Genomic DNA, 17,695 nt, shown 5'->3' on the forward strand with positions numbered 1-17,695 from the left:
TGAATGTTTGTACAACAACCCCCATTTTATTCCTCGAGGAAGCATTCAAAGCCCTCAGTGCATGTTCGAAATTGTATGTAGCAACAAATATACTGTTTTCTTCTTATATGTATGTTTCTATGTACTTTTACATATAATGTAGATACATTAAAAATTACCAACATGCACTAGTCAATCCTCCAGTATTATAGAAGAAATGACAGGTACACACACACCCACAGTGTGGTGTCCCATATTTTCAGGCTAGACAGGAAAAGCAAAGACCTCAGAACAACATGACTATTGATGAAGACCCATTTCAAAACTGAAGCCTGAAACTTCCTAGAGAGCCACTGGTGTTAAGTCCACTTTCAAAGGCTGAAATTATGAGTCTAAGAGCAGCAGTAAAAACACAACTGCTCAACAAGGAATCCCATTTGTATGCATGAGCCAGTTAGCCACCTGCTTTTTGTTCTGTGCAAGCCTTCAGCTTACTAGGTGGCACCACCTCAATCCACATCAGGTTTCCCCTCTGTTCACTGATCTACACATCAGTCTTCTCTGCATGCACCCTTCTCAAAGGAGGTCATGGTGAGCTTTGCAACTTTTCTACACATGTCTCTTAAAATAGAATAACTCTAAAGAAAATAATTTTCTTTAGCTCAAAACGAGTGGTAAAATCAATAGAATTAACAGCAACTAATTTAGAATGAATCTACGGCTGCCCTCCACCGTTCCACACATTTGAAGAACCTGTTTTCATTAAATCTTCTTAATATAAGAAAGACCCCATTTTCACCATACCTATTTTAATGGTTTAGGTCCATTAAGTAAAATAAAAGTTACCTGCTCACAGCATGGCAACACTACAACTGCATATCTGATAACTTAAATGATTACTAAGTGAGTAGTTGCTGGGGCTGGATAAAAAAATGATTGACAGCCACATAGGATAAACTAGGACAATGAAAGACTTCAATATACTATTCAGAAATAAGAAACAGTTCAAGCATTTATGTTGACACAATTAATTTGTAAGTAATTCATGAATTATTTATTTTTACTATTTTCCATTTGTATTTCCAAGTACATTTCACTGCAGGTGACTGGAAGGGTTGTGTGTAAAATTTCAAATAAAGGGGGACTACTCTTATATGATTGGTCAGGTAGGTGTGCTCCAGATCTCTATCAACTAAGGAATCCATCATGACAAGAGCATCTAATTCGATTATTATTCAATTCTCTGAGTTCCATCTTTTTTCTACTGCACCAGGTACAAAGGAAATGTATTAACTCAGATTTGAGGGTGCATGAAGTCATGGGACTGTACTCAACAGATTTGGTGGTGAATAGAGCAAGTGAGGAGCTTCTCCCAATCATTGTTTGCAAGGCTGGAAATTCAGAATTGAGAAGGGTAGGGTTGGAAGCAAGGGGGAGAGTGATGAAAGGGATGACATTGATCAAGATACATTGTATTTACAGACAGGTTGAGTTGAGCCTCTTGTGAAATTACTTAAAGATATTTTTTTGCCAGTCCTGGGCTTGGGATCAGGGCCTGAGCATTGTCCCTGGATTTTCTCAAGGCTAGGGCCCTACCATTTGAGCCACAGCCCCACTTCTGGCTTTTTGCTACATATGTGGTACCGAGGAATCGAACCCGGGTCTTTGTGCATGCTGGGCAAGCACTCTATCACTAGGCCAAACTCCTGGCCCTTAAAGATAATTTTTAAAGGAAAGATGAAAATATTTGATGATCAGATGGCACCATACAATAGTTCTCCACTATAGATTATTGACTCTACCCATAGTTGAAAGATGGAAGTACATGTTATACCTGTCGATGTAACACTCTCTCTGCAAGCCCAAACAGGAGAGTAAAACTCTGTGCATTGAACTTGCCTATTCATGATGATGTTGGTTATCTAACTGATGAAATTTGTATGTGCTTATTTTTTCAAATCTAGAAATCTTTCTTGGAACCAAGTACAAAGTAAAACATCCAAAATCAGAAATTTTCCATAAAACATAGGAACAGCAGGAAAAGTTAACAAATGACAGGTTTAAGAGTTAGATGGACTACTTAGACAGGACAAAAAAATCAAGAAATATGTATCTCACTCCCAGTTTTCTCTATGGAGCTTTAAATCACAGAGAATCTTAATGATCGCTTTCCTGCTCAAAACTAAAGAAGCAGGTAAGCATTGTGGGGTTTGTAATATAAGTACACAGAATACATGCTCAGTAGAAGTGAGGTTGAGGACCCTATGCACCATTTCCTCACATTTCTGAGATGGTCCTCAGGCTAGCTCCTTAATTTCCATGTGTACTATGTGTAAATTCTATCTTACACTTTCATGGGACTCCACCTTATGAAATGCCCACAAAATGAAGGTATTTCTGTCTTTTTTCAAAGAATAGGTCTTATGTCATTGGGAATAGTCAAAATTTCATCTCTAAATGTTTATCCTATTTTATTGAACACAGAAATACATCAAACCAACCAAGAAAATTCATGCCTGGAAAAGGTAGGTAGAAATAAACTGAGAGAAGACAGAACTGGTGAAAGAGGAATAATGGACAAGAAATGAGACATAGGAAATCCACCTAGAGAGTAGAGATTTCCTCAAAAATGAAGAGTAATTTATATGAAGAATTCCAGTCTATCTTACTGTGGTTGTATGGAAGCGTTGCCATCAAACCAAGAGTTTGGTTTAAAAAAATTATTATGCCTCCACCTACTTCCTGTTATTGCATGTACATGTAATGGATTAAATAACTGACTAAAGAACAAAATGGGCTTTGTTTCCTCTGCTCTGTTAAATTCCAGTTAAGCATTCTATCAATCCACTGAAAATACTCCTGAGGGGTACTTTAATTTCTTTAGTTTGTCCCAATGAAATAAATATTGATTAGCAAGTTTAATTTGCAGACTGTGAACTTACAACATATTAGGATTCACACAGGATCTTTATTAATTTTTAAGTATAATTCTAAGTGTGTTTTAACTTTTCATATGTTGAAGCTACAATGAAATATAGAGCAGCGGGAGTTCTAACACTGGTGCAAATTGGAGTCTTGTTATCTGTCTCAGCAACACGGAAGTTTTAGGTTTATTGGTATGAAGGTGATGTGCAGAGAGGTTAGAGTTCAATAGGTCAGGTAAGTAATATAGTTGTTTGTGGACACGGTCACCACTCCCCTTGTTCTATGCCATTTGTTCCCTCCTATTCCCACCCACAAACTCTATAGTTAATTTTCAACCTCGTGTCTAGTGAGTGCCACTACTGCATTTGTTCACCTTTGTCCATTCCTGTTCCCCACTTCAGCCTCCCAAAGTCATATAAATGAAAAAACAAAAAAAAAAAGATGAAAAGAAAATAAAACTAACATCATTTATTTCTGTTTCATTGTATTTGCTTAGTTTTGGACCATCTATTCATTTAATTTCTGTTATTTTTCTCCTACATGCTCATAAGAGAGAACTATAAGGAAGAAAAATAAACATCTACTAGTGATAATTTGGTCCTAGCCTTTAGCTAGGATTTCAAATGAAAGGACAAAGGGTAACTTTTTGAGATATTTTCTAGCTGAAGAGGGCCATAGGGGTTTCTTTTAGCAGGAAAATAGCTCTTCCTTCAACTGTTGATGAGCCAGGGTAACAGGAAGCCTACTACTGACTATTAAGCATCATAGATTCTAGCAATTACTTTGGGAAGAGGAAATTAACAAGCTATCATATCTATACGATATTAAAAGAGAAATTTGGGGCCATGTGACATCTTTGAAGAGGGTAAATATAAAAACGGATAATCCAGCAGAATGAGAAAAGTATATGACAGTAGGAGAAGAGCCTGGTACAGAGGTGGGAAGGAGACAAAATTAAAACTAAAGACAGAAATTAACTGGACATATTACTGAATTTCCAAAAAAAAGTTATTTTGCTTCCCTTCTGAGGAGTCATTATTATTTATACATTTTTAAAATGAATTAATATATTAAAACCCCAAATAATAAATAATGAAACAAACACTGAAGAAATAATTGTATGCCCATAAGATTCCATGTAAAAAAAAAAAGTGAGGATTCTAATGTATGTTGAGGGATCAGGAAGTAGCGCTTTTGGCTGGTTTTTGAACGAAGGGCCTACCCATTCTCCTTTAGTTCTTTTTGCTTGAAACCCATAATCTACCACTTGAGTCACACATCAACTTCTGGGTTGTGTGTGTTGTGTGTGTGTGTGTGTGTGTGTGTGTGTGTGTGTGTGTTGTGTGTGTGTGTGTGTGTGTGTGTGGTGTGTGTTTAATTGGAGACAAGGTTCTTATGAATTTTCCTGCTTGGAGTTGTCTCCAACTGTGATCTTCAGAACTCAGTCCCTTGAGTTGCTAGAATTACTGTTGTGAGCCAATGATACCAGGTAAAATTAAAGATTCTAACACATGGGAAAGCCAGGCACTGTTGATTCTCCACATTATTTAGTAATACACCTGAACTCCATAGGTTGACTTGCTTGTGTGTGAGAGATAGCAAAATAAGTGCTGTGTATATCTCCACTGACTACAGTTTTCTCTGCCTAGTAACAGCAACATACCATGTTTGTAGAAGAATGACTTTTGCACTTGTCCCCATTTCCCGAAGGAGCAAAGATGCCCCATCTCACATACCCTGCTTGTGCTTACTAGTCAATTTTTTTATGTATATCAACGTTTGATAGGCTATACACTCTATAACAGAAACAAAACGTGTGGTTTGTGAACTCAAGAAAGCCATGAGAAGAGACATAGGTTAGTAAGAAAGTGAGACTTGACAAAATGTTTACAGACAAAGCTGAAGACTGGTTATTTGCAAAAAATATATTTTCTTCTTCTCTTGTTATTTCATGCAGAAGTGCTATCTTGTTTTTGAATGCTCTAGTTCATCATTACATATTTCTTATGCTTCATGTGCAGTTTTCTGTTTAGCTCATTCCAGTTATTAAAATGTGTATCTCATCACTCTAAAATCCTAAGTACCGAAAGTGTACCTATGTCTTAGGAGATTCTTGTACTGGGCATAAGATTCTTCTTGCTGCTTTTATATCTGAGCTTCTGTCTTATGTGTTCTTTATAAAACTACCTGCAAAACGCTGGTTTCTATGCAGCTTTGCCTCAAATTGATACTACCATTTTCAAGCTGAGAATAGAATGTCACTGATTGCTTGAAAATGGTGCAGACTAAGAATGAGAAAGCCTTTTGCTCTGAGGAAGGATTACCTACAAACTTTGTTTCCTGAATTGCTTTCTTCCAGTCTCCATGACCTCTTTATTGCTCATTTCACACCTTCATTTATTCATAAATTTGCTAAAATGAAAAAAGCAGAGGAAATCACTTACGCGAATTAGAAAAATGCAAAAAAGCTAACCACACTAAAAGTGCTGTAAACAGCTGAATTTGGGATAAACAAAACAAAGTCTAGTAGCCTAGAATATCAGTCATCAGAATTCAAAATAATACAGTAATATTGGATCTAATAGAAATAATTGCTGTGAGGAGCAAACACCAGATGACCTCAAATCATCAACCCATATTCTGGGGACCGAACAACAAAACAACAAATATAGATTTCAGAATTTTCAGCCTCTGTGTTCATTTTAGCTTTCTGTTCTATTTTGGCCACAATAATTTAATTTAGCCTCAGTACTGCTGACAGATAAGGGATTTTTACTACTGACATTACAGTGGATAATTCCAGGCCAGATCTGTTACTTAGGATTTCCCTTCCTACCTTTGGAAATAGGATAGTCTGGTTAAAGCCAATGTCCTTTTAAGATAACATTTTCCACTAAGACTGCATGAACTGGTGCATCCTCGAGTTATTGTATTTTAATATTATTTCTCTCTGTAATTTTTTTCATTTATAAAGCAATCTCAATGAAAAAGCAGTAAGGAGGATTCCTTGAGGCAATAATTTATTGTCAAGATAAGGCAATACAATTTTATCTCTCCTAGCTGAACATACACAGTATTTAAACAAGGCTTAATTTGGAATCTCATTTTTAATACTTAATTCAGTTCTCAATTAACCTTTAAGTCTCTCTTCTGTCATGTGTTTGTTTGCCTAGTGTAAAAAGGTTCAACTGTTTACCCTGTTTCATAGGTCAATTCTATATAAAGCAACTATTTCCCTCTCCTTAAATTCTTTTTTCTCAAAATGGCTATTACATTAGTGACAACTTCCTGTAAATTGTTAAAAGGAATGCATTAGAAAAGTTTCTAAGAGTTTTGCTAAAGTACTAACCTTGCATCAAATTGGATTGGATTGAACAGCCTAAGCAATGTTCTGGCTAGGTGTGTAGAAAGCACATCAAGTAAACAATGAGTATTGTGCTCTTTTTGTTGATGTTTGTCCCTTTGGATATAAATTTAAGTCAGTTTATTTAGGCAAGACAAATAGTCAGTCACATAACCATCCCTAGGGAAAAGTCAAAAAGGGAATAGAAGCTCTACTCATGAATATGTGGCAGCCAGACAGCACCTTTTCACTCACAAGTTGATAAAATAAGAGTGACAGAAACACAGAAGGTATATAATCCAAGAAAGAATGACCTTCATGCCCATGTTGGCTTTGAACCCTCACCCTCAAATCTCAGCTTCCTGAGTAGCTAGGTTATAGACATGAGTCACAGATGCCTAGCTAGATTTCTGCATTTTATATTCAGAAATTCTTCCAGTTTAGATTTTCTTTTTTCACCTTTTAACCTAAAACTACAGTCTTAGAAAAAACTTTTAATACTTACACAATTGATAGAAAGGAATAATATCTACATTATTTAAGTGAAAGATTAATAGTCAAAAACTTAAAACCTTACACAAGTAACCATTTAAGCTGCTACAAAAAACAATGGAAGCAGTTCTCACATAGAAGTTACCCTGACATCTATAAGGGTGAGAGATTTGATGAATTTGTAAGATTTGATTTTACAAAATGAACAAGCAATTCTATGGATTTTCAAGGCTCAGAATATTTGAGTTATTCTTTGAGATAACTAAAGGACCCAAAAGATCTCAGAGAAAGTGCATGATGCAGAAATATTTTGCTGATTTATTATGAGTTTATACCCTGCATTTCTCCATGATTTCAGCTCTCAATCTGGTAAATGGAGATAACAGTAGCTGGTTTCCCACCTCACAAAGTTCTTGTTCTGATCAATTGGGATTAGCTTTGTTAAATTACTTCATATACTACCAACACTCTAATATGTCAGAGTTTCTAGAATAGAGAAGGACCAGTGTTAAAAGTGTTTAGAAAAAGATTACAGAATCTATGATACTTAACAACTGAATAGAACTGTCAGTTGTGAGAAGGAAGGATAAATTTGATGTTTCCCAGGCCGATAGAAGAAAGATCTGATAGAGCAACTCTCAATGTTGGGCACAAAAAGAATAATAACAAATTGGAGCCAAGTTAGAATAATATTAAATATTAGTTTATTTTGGACTTGAGGTATGGGGGATAAGAAGAAATACATAACAGAATAGTTCACGTCAGAATATGATGTTCACGGGACATGGTAAGGTAGAGATAAAATTATGTAGTCATCATTTTATAAAGATTGGCAAAAGGAATTCCAATTCATGAAAATGAATAAAGGAGAAGGTGCAGATCCTGGCTCTCTGTGTTGACTGAACATCCAAATATTACATAAAGCTATTTTATTTCCAGAAATTTCCATATTCATTTATGCTTCCTATCCATTAATTCTTCTACAATGGAATTTTCCTGCACTGAATTAGCTGGCCATTCTACAACCATTGACCCAAAAACAAAAAAAAATCATTTGTGATCAAAATTGAGAATGGCAAGAATTTCTCTGAAGAGTAGAAAAAGTCATCAGGACAAGCATCTGTGCATTTGAGAAAGAAACAGAAACAGCCTTATCTGGAATAGCATTGTAAAGGGAGACTTAGTGGGGTAAAGATATGACTGCAGTCTGTGAACCAGGAATGTACTAGAAATTCTAGAGATCAGGGATGGGTACTTTTATCAGAATATCAGAAATAATGGCAATTATCAAAGAAAATTGAATAGACCTACATGGGCATATCAAAGGAAGGGGAAAGACAGTATTTCAACCCACAGACGCTCTACATTTAAACAGAGGAGAAAGAATTAGGGGTATGAGAAGAGATCTGTGTAATTAAGGAGGCCCAGTGTATTAGTGTTCTTGGCTCACTCCAGGAGGTACAATGCTCATTTATCTCAGGGTTGATCAGGAAAGGCCTTATAATAGAAATAACTGTTGCGATTTTGGTGATCTGTTCTTCAAATATGTTTTTCTTTCCTGGATTCCAAGATTGTTAGAAAGTACATGCACAAGGAAATGAATCAGAGAAAAGGATAAAAATGGAAAATGGATCCTGGGTGGTAAGCTTTTATACTATTTGTAGATAATTCATGAATGGAAAAGGTTAATGCTTTCCACCAGAGGTAGCATTTAAGTATCTGTTACATAAAGAGGAGAAGAGAGCAGCTGGGATGACTTAAGGAAAAAAGTATGAAAACAGTTTTTGACTTCCTTGTTCATTGAAGTTTAAAAATTATTAATTTGAAAATAGTATGAAACATTAGTGTATATTGAGCCTGGTCTACAAGATCTAATAAAGAATTTAAAGTTTGAGGAGATAGGCAGAAGATGGCAGCAGTTCAGTGTGAGTCTTTCTGAGCTCTCACCAAGATACCAGTTCTAGCATCATAGGGGAAAGTTCATACCCAAAGATTGAGCTTAAGTAAGCTTTAGCACCACAGGGATCTCAGTCAGAGAAGAAAAGGGCAGAAAATCGGTGCAAGAAGACAGCGTGGAGCAGCACCAGACGCTTGGAGCAGCCACGGAGACAAACCTTCCCTCCTGAGCCTGAGCAGACAGCCCTTCTCGGCAGCGCAGACATGCAGGCTCCAGACAGAGCCCAGAGCTGTCAGCAGGCCTTGGCACAGACCTGCCAGCTTCATAGAACCAGAAAATCCAGCAATTTGTGAGTACCTCCATGGAAAAGTTTCCACTTTTGCTGGTGGAAGGAATCCCCTCCCCCACCAGATGAGAGCAGCACCATCTTGATTGCTGGCAAAGACCCAGCCAAACCCATCTGGAGCCTGAGAAGTGGTTCTGGCAGCGCCATCATTCAAAAGGGCAAAGGATTTCCCAGAGGCAGCTTAGCTGGACGTCTCCCCCCACCACAATCAGCACTAGTGGAAGTTACACCTACTGGGCAGGGCCACAGTCCTGGTAAACAAAGCCACTCCTGACTCTACAGGTTTCTTTTTATTCTGCCCAATCAAGAAAACTGATCAGAAAAATGGCAAAGCAAAATCACGAGAGAAAAAGACTCTTTGAAGGGTTTGGACCACAAATTTATTGGAGACAAGTTTCCTATCCTGTCTCCCACCCCCCCAAAAAAAAATTGAAGAATACCGTATTTTTTTCCTACCCTTTTTCATTTGCATTTTATGTGTTCTTATTTTTTTCCCATATTACCTCCACTTTTTTTATAATTCTGTCCTTTTTTTTATCCCCTCCCCCCTGCTTTTCTTTGGTCATTGTGGTCATTCCCTAGAAACATACTGAAAGCACTGGGTACAGAGTGGATAAAAATGATATTAATATTGGTACAGCCAACTGCTTTTTAATCTGTGGATTCTTAACCCTAGTATTTTTTATCTAAGAACTCACAATTGTGTGGGATCTCCCCCCATGCTTTTTATTTTTTGTTTTTTTTTTTTATTTTTATCTTTAAAAAAATTTTTATCATTGAACTCTCCTTTATACCTTCCTCTTTTCTCTATAAATTCTTATTATTACTCTTCTTATTTTTGTAAGTTTTATCTTACCCCTTTATGCTAAAGCTCTGGGGAAACTAGGAATCCATGGAACATTCCTCAGTATAATAAAGGATGTGCATGACAAACCCACAGCTAGCATTATACTTAATGGCGAAAAGCTAAAGCCATTCCCTCTACAATCAAGAATGAGACAAGGATGCCTACTCTCTCCACTCCTCGTTAACATAATATTAGAATTCCTAGCCAGAGCAATAAGGCAAGAAGCAAGCAAAAAGGGAATCCAAATAGGGAAAGAGGAAGTGAAACTTTCCCTCTTTGCAGTTGACATGATTCTGTATTTAAAGAACCCTATAGACTCCACTCCCAAGGTGCTTGAGCTGATTCAAAATTTTAGCAAGGTAACAGGGTATAAAATTAACCCTCAAAAATCAACTGCCTTCCCATATGCCAACAATGACAGGAACGAGGCAAAAAGCAGGAAAGCAACTCCTTTTGCAATAGCCTCAAAGAAAATAAAGTACCTAGGAGTTATCTTTATTAAGAATATAAAGGACCTTTTTGATGAAAATTTTAAAACCCTGAAAAAGGAAATTAAAGCAGAATTGAGGAAATGGAAATATCTCCATGCTCCTGGATTGGCAGAATTAACATCGTGAAAATGGCAATCTTGCCAAGGGCCATCTACAAATTCAATGAATACCCATCAATATCCCAATGTCATTCTTTAACGAAATGGAAGAGGCAACCTAAAATTTCATATGGAATAATAAAAGACCCCATATAACAAAAACAATTCTTAGCAGAAAGAACAGGACAGGAGGAATTTCAATACCAAACTTTAGACTGTATTACAGAGCTATAGTGACGAAAAACAGCTTGGTATTGGCACAAGAACAGGCCTGAAGACCAATGGATTAGAACTGAAGACCCAGCTATTAACCCACAGATCTATGACCACCTAATCTTTGATAAGGGAGCCAAAAAATAGAATGGAAGAAAGACACCCTCTTCTGGATAAGTGGGACTGCATTAAACTGCAGTGTGGCAAAGGATATAGAAAGCAAATTAACTAGAAGCCTACAAAGTGGGAGAAAATCTTCACCTACCCTACAATGGACAAAAGCTTCATATCTAAAATATATCAACAGCTCAAAAAATTGAAGCACTCCAAAACTATTTTACAAAAATCAACCATTCCATTAAAAGATGGGCCAAAGGCTTAGAGAAAGTCTTCTCTGAAGAAGAAATAAGAATTGCCTGTAGACACATGAAGAAATGCTCGACATCTCTGGCCATAAAAGAAATGCAAATCAAACCAACTCTAAGACTCCCCCTAAATCCAGTCAGAATGACCAGAATCAAGAAATCTAATAACAACAGATGATGGAGGGGATGTGGCCAGGAGGGATCACTACTATACTGTTGGTGGGAGTGCAAACTCATTCAACCACTATGGAAAGCAGTGTGGCCGTGCCTCAAAAGACTAAACATAGAGCTTCCCTATCACCCAGCAACAAGGGCATACTAAATCCACTAGTACGATGATGTTCATTGCAGCACTGTTTACCATAGCAAAGATATGGAACCAACCCAGATGCCCCTCAGTTGATGAATGGATCAACAAGATGTGGTATTTGTACCCAATGGAATTCTATGCTGCAGTCAGAAAGAACGACATTGCCCCATTTGTAAGGAAATGGAAAGACTTAGAAAAAATCATATTAAGTGAAGTAAGCCAGACTCAAAGGAACATAGGCTCACTGGTTTCCCTCACTTATCATAATCAGTAGAAAACGGGCTCTCATAGCAGAGATTTATAATAGAACAAAACATAGATTCATAGGCCATATAGAATAATGCTAAATGAAAGATATAGAAACAAAAGCCATATAATGAGTGATTGTTGTCCTTAATGTACTATGTTATCTCTCATCTCTTTTGCTCTCCCTTGATTATCTCATATTGTTACAGTATTTTCCTGGTTACCTAATATACTGCATATATGCATATGTCGTTATTTGAAGTCGGATAGTGAAGGGAGGAAAACAAGATGAGGGGCTGGGGTGAGGGGAGAGAAATGAGGATCAAGACATGAGAAAGGGTATCAATGTATGTAAAGTAATACACCATCTCTCTGGCGACTATAATGTAACCCTTCTATTAATTACAATAAAAATATATGAAAATAAAATAAAATAAAATTAACACCGGCAGCTCACTCCTGTAATCCTAACTACTCAGAAGGCTGAAATCTTGAAGAACCAAGGTTTCAAAGCCAGTCTTTTTCTAGCAAAAATCTGGGCTGAAAGTACAGAGCATAAGAGTAACATAAGTGTAACAACATAGCAATAACAAAGCAAGAGGACTAAGGAGAGATTTATCAAAGGAAGAGGTAAAAACGGCAAAGAAACATATGCAAAGATGCTCATCATCCATGGTCATAAAGGAAATGCAAATAAAAACAACCCTAAGATACCACCTCACCTCAATCAGAATGGCCAATATTCTGAACTCAGATGACAAATGCTGGCATGGATGTGGAGAAAGAGGAACCCTACGGCACTGCTGGTGTGAATGTAAACAAGTATAGCCACTCTAGAGGCAGTTTGGAGGTTCCTCAAAAAATTAATACTTCTTTATGACCCAGCCATACCACTCTTAGGCATCTATCCTGAGCATCATAACCCAGAATATGATAAGGACACCTGCACAGCCATGTTTATCTCTGCACTATTCACAATATATAAGCAATAGAAACAACCCAGATGCCCCACTAGAGATGAATGATACAAAAAATGTGGTATATATATACACACACACATATATATACATATATATATATATACACAATGGAATTCTACATAGCCACCAGACAAGATATGGTATGATCCTATATTCTTAATATTTGGATTGAGAGAGGGGGAGAGAGAGAGAACAGAGAGGGAAAGAGAAAGAGATGGGGACAGAGACAGTGTGTGTCCAGTGCTGGTAGCTCAGGCTGACAATTCTAGCTATTCAGGAGGATGAGATCTGAGTAGAAAAAATTGTGAGAATGTTTTCTCCTATTAAGCAAGAAGTAAAGATGTGGCTGAGGTGGTAGAGAACCATCCTTCAGCCAAAAGCCAAGTAAGGGTGAGTGGCCCTGAGTTCAAATCTCAGTATTAGCACAAAAACAAACAACATTCAAATGAGTACTTAGTGAAAATGTTTGGGAAATGCAATGTGATCACAATGGCAAACTAAGATTCTATGATTTAAGACATTATCAAGTTCCTATTTGACAAGTCATTTGCACTTTAATAATAAAATATAATTTGAAAATTGCTTGAATTACTTTTTTAACAGAGAAAAAGTTTCTAGTGTATAAGCATTCATGAACTCTTGAAATATGTTATTGATATAATAAATGTCACTGTGAGATAATTCTTCTGAATAAGGCATCAATGCAAAATTCACTGCACCACTGTCAGATACTGAAGCAGCAAAGCAGATAAATATCTACTTTATACTGAGAAAGGAAACCAGAAATTCATTTACAGATAGAGAACCAGCTTTGAGAAAAAGATAAATAAATGTCAGTTTTAGACAAAAAATAAACCGAAGCAAATATACGTACCTTGCCATTTCCAAATAAAAGCAAGAGAAGTTAAAAAATACATTGATCTGTTTGGCCAGGGTCTGCTCAGAGCATCAGACATAAGGTTATGTGCTGAACATCGATAGAATTGAATTAATGGGTTAGTAAGGCTGAAATAAGGTCCAGAGTATAAAGGTATCAGTGATCTGTAAACTCTTGTACAACTAACACAGTAAGTGTATATTCTTAGTTGATGTTTAATTTAATATTATCTATTTTTTACTTGGATAAGGATATTTCCTTGGAACTTTTGACAAAACAGAAGAGAGAAAAAATAAAGTTTAGTTTCCAGCTACATCTGATACTCAGTATATCTAGCTCCTTATAAGTATACCTGTACATGCATATATTTTGCTTAACTGAATAAGCACTAAGGAGCTGGTTTCTGTAAGATATAGGAATTCTAGTAACTTCAGCAAGCACCTACAATGGTGGTGATAAGTAGATTGGGTAAATATATATTTTAAAAACCAGTAATTTGGCAGCTCTGTCAAAATAACCTTTGATACTCCTCACCCAACCTCTCCATGAAACTCTTGGTAACTTGAAAGGGTGTGGAGTTCTTCCTCCAGGTATTTTATTTTAAGCTTTCAGAAAATGTCTGTGAGAATTAGAAATAGAAACCAAAAATAGCTATACAACCCAAAGCATACCCAGTGCTCAAAGAAATTACAGGAGGATCCTGAAGATAAAATGTCTTAGACTCAGATGTAAGATTATGTCCTGTTTTAATAAATCCTTTATCCAGATGGCTTAGTTGACTTTGTGCCTTACTTGATCTATTTTTGCAATGTTTCAGTGTTTCCTGAAGAATAAAATACCTATTATTTAACCTAAAATTTAAAACATTCAATAATTTAAACTAATGTTGTAACTATTGGAAATAGGAGAAAGTGAGGAGGCACCATTGAATTCAAGAATCATATTTACTGGATAAATAAATGTATAAGCCCTAATTAATTGTTTATTACATTTATGTCTCATTTTATTTGTGACTTCAAAGAATACAAAAAATTTTTTGCTTCTAGGAAAATGTGTGCTTTTCTCCCCATGATTCATATATGGGAGGTTTGATCTTAAGATTTTTAGTGATGAAATGGCAGAACTTTACATTAGCATGTAGTTCAAAGTAATCCTATCCCTCGGGCTTTGTAGTCATAAATGAATTAAGGCTATCTTGCTGAGTGGGTTGTTAGGTTTCATAGGGTTGAATTTGCCCATAACCCCAAATGGATTGTTATAAAGTGATCCCACCCTGTGTTTGTCTCCTTGAAAATAGGGCAGATCCCCTTTCAGCTCTTCTACATTGTTCTGACATAGACAAGAGGCCTCTGCCAGGACATCAATAGCATCGGGTTTGGGCCCTCTACCTACCATAATTAACCATTTTCCAAATAAACCTGATTTAAAAAGTACATAGTATCTGGCTGGCATTTTGTTTTAGCAGCACAAAACATACTACTTGGATATTTTTCTTGGGTCTTTATTCCTGTGTTCTTACTGTCAAGTGATAAAACTTTTTAAAAATGTTTTCTATGTATATTTAAATATAACCTGGAAGGATTGATGTATAGACTGAAAATAGCAGATGAACTAGAGATCTCAAGACACTGAGTTTCCTGAATTCCTTTTTTGCCTCAAAATTCTCAGATATAGATGGAAGAAGCTGGTTGACAAAATACTACAAGAGTACAAAGAAAAAGCCCCACCAAAAGTTTTCTCTATAGCTAAGATGTGGGGGGAAAATGTCTAAAAATAGAACCAGCAATCACTTCAGACAACCACTCTAAACTGAACACCTTACAATAATTGTGTCTTATCACTCAGCTAGAGCTGATGAAACAGCCTACGTGTTCATTCTCTCCATACCACTGGAAAGCATCCCAAACTGCTCCATGGAGACTCCAGAGAAACTTAGAAAGAAAGAAAGGCAGCCATCCTGTTGGGTAGTGTGGTAACATACTCTGGAATAAAGGTAGACCACATAGGAATCTTGGACCTTCTAACACATCAAGCAGTAACCCAGACACACTTTTTCCCTTCATAGTGGAATGCTATGTTCGGAGACCTGGTGGAGACTCAAAATTTTCATCCAAGTCCAAACTCACACTTTGAGAAACAGTGATAAGGTTCTTTGGACTTTCGCAGAAAGGGGGTATCTTGCAGTACTCATAAGGATTAGAAACCCCACTTTCACAAAGAGTTAATGAAGTATACATCTTCCACCCTCAGGTCCCAGCTGGCAATATGAAAACAGTTTCCTCATTTCCCTCACTGAAGTGGTATTATGAAGCACAGCTAAGATAGGTTATCAAACACAATTCAGAATAGGAGAACACAAATCTTACATGATCATATTTCATGTCAAAAATAGATCATCATAGCAAGGATGAATAGAATCTTCATTTGAACAAAAAATTGATGGTATCCATTCTTTGTCCCTGCTACAATAAACTATCACAAAGTTAGTCTCTTTAAACAAACAACCATATTGTCAGACAAGAGTTCAGAAGTCCAAAGTGGCTCTGGTCTAGCTTACAAAGTATTAAAAGGGCTACAGACCTAATGGGGGCTCTGGGAAAAAAACCCATTTCTTCTTTGTTCCAACTTCTAGAAGTTGTCTTGCATGCATTGTCTTGTTTTCTCTTTTCAGAATCAAAGCCAGCCATAGCCAGTGGCACCTTCTTTTTTTTCTTTTTTTTATTGTGATTAATACAAGGGTTACATTATATTCACCAGATAGAAGGTGCATAACTTCACAAACATTGATATCCTTTCTTATGACATGATCCCCTTCTTATGTCTTCTTTCTCTGGTGCTTATTTTTGTCTCCTTCTCCCAATAATGAGGACTCTGTGGTTTCCGGGGGATCATCCAGACCATCCAGAAAGATCTCTTTGGGTTTTCAGCAGCTTAATTCTATCTGTAGCCTTCATTTTCTTTTTCACATAACGAAGGTGTTCCTCTGGAGATAATTTACACATTGACATCTGTCTGTGGTGGTCGTCATTGTTTTGTATGTTTTCTCCTCTAGTTCTTGGGATTTATCTAGGGTTTTGAGTTACCAAAGCACATATTCTATTACTAAGTGATACCTGAAGCCTAAGGTATAGATGTATTTATGAGATGTTATTTTTCTTCTTCTAAGGGGAAAATCATAACATATTCAAAATCTTTTTATAAATTCTCAAGATTATATCCTTTAGTCCTTGATATCTTTGCTGAGTTGGTAATTAATTGTAAGTTTTATGATGTCTATTTTTTCCCATAAGTCACAACAAGAAGCCTAGCATATGTTTCTTTCTCTTGGATGAACTATTAAGCTTCTTTCTTTCATAATAAATTTTCCTCTCTTAAATGTAAAGCTAACAATAAATACAGAATAAAAAGAATCTCTAGTTCAACATAAATATATACTTAATATGGACTTTTCCATGAAAGAAAACTGAAATCTGTTGTGACTGATTTGAGCTATCAAGTTCCCATGCAGATTTTATTACTATTTTCAATGTTAATAATAATAATTGTAACATGATAAAGCAGATTTCTAGCCAGTGCTTTTGACCCATGCCTGTAATCTTACCCATGCAAGGAGGCTGAGATGTGAGAATCTGGTTCAAAGCCAGCCTCTCCCCTCCCTCCACTCCATGAAAGTCTTTGGGACTCATCACTCACCTCTGGTCTCACCTGTAGAGTAACCAAAGGAGACTTTCATTAATCTATCTGCTTGTGCTTGACTCACTTACTTATTAAGTACTTTTAAAGAGCTTGAATCTTGGGTCTAGAACCAGTAGAATCGTGATTAGATCCAGAGAAATACAGGCAAGCTTTCATTAGGAAGTCTGCTTGAGCTAAGCTTGAGATGTTGCTCTCACTAAGAGCACTCTAGTCTGTGGTTCTCTGAACAACAAAAAAAGGGTCACTAGTCTAGAAAAATTCCTACCAGTAGTTTCTACCCATAGAAACTAGCAAAGCATGTGCTCTTCACTGAGGTTGTCTCTAAGCAGCTCAATGCTCACCCTTAACTACTAGAGTACACCAGCTCTGGACATTAAGTCTTGCTCTGGTATTAATAAAATGCATTTGAAATCACAGTCGCCATTTGTGTCCTCATTTGCCTTTACTGTGAGAAGTAAAAGGCTTGCTTAAAAATTGCTTTTGCTAGACTTCTGAAATAAGTAAAAATAGGAGACAAGTTTTGCATCTCTGCCTCCATTTTCCATGTCTCTGCTCTAAACCATTTTCTCTGTAGTCACATTCAAATTTGT

Source organism: Megascapheus bottae, chromosome 12 (assembly GCF_031878675.1).
Source record: "Megascapheus bottae isolate mThoBot1 chromosome 12, mThoBot2.hap1, whole genome shotgun sequence".
NCBI lineage: Eukaryota > Metazoa > Chordata > Mammalia > Rodentia > Geomyidae > Megascapheus > Megascapheus bottae.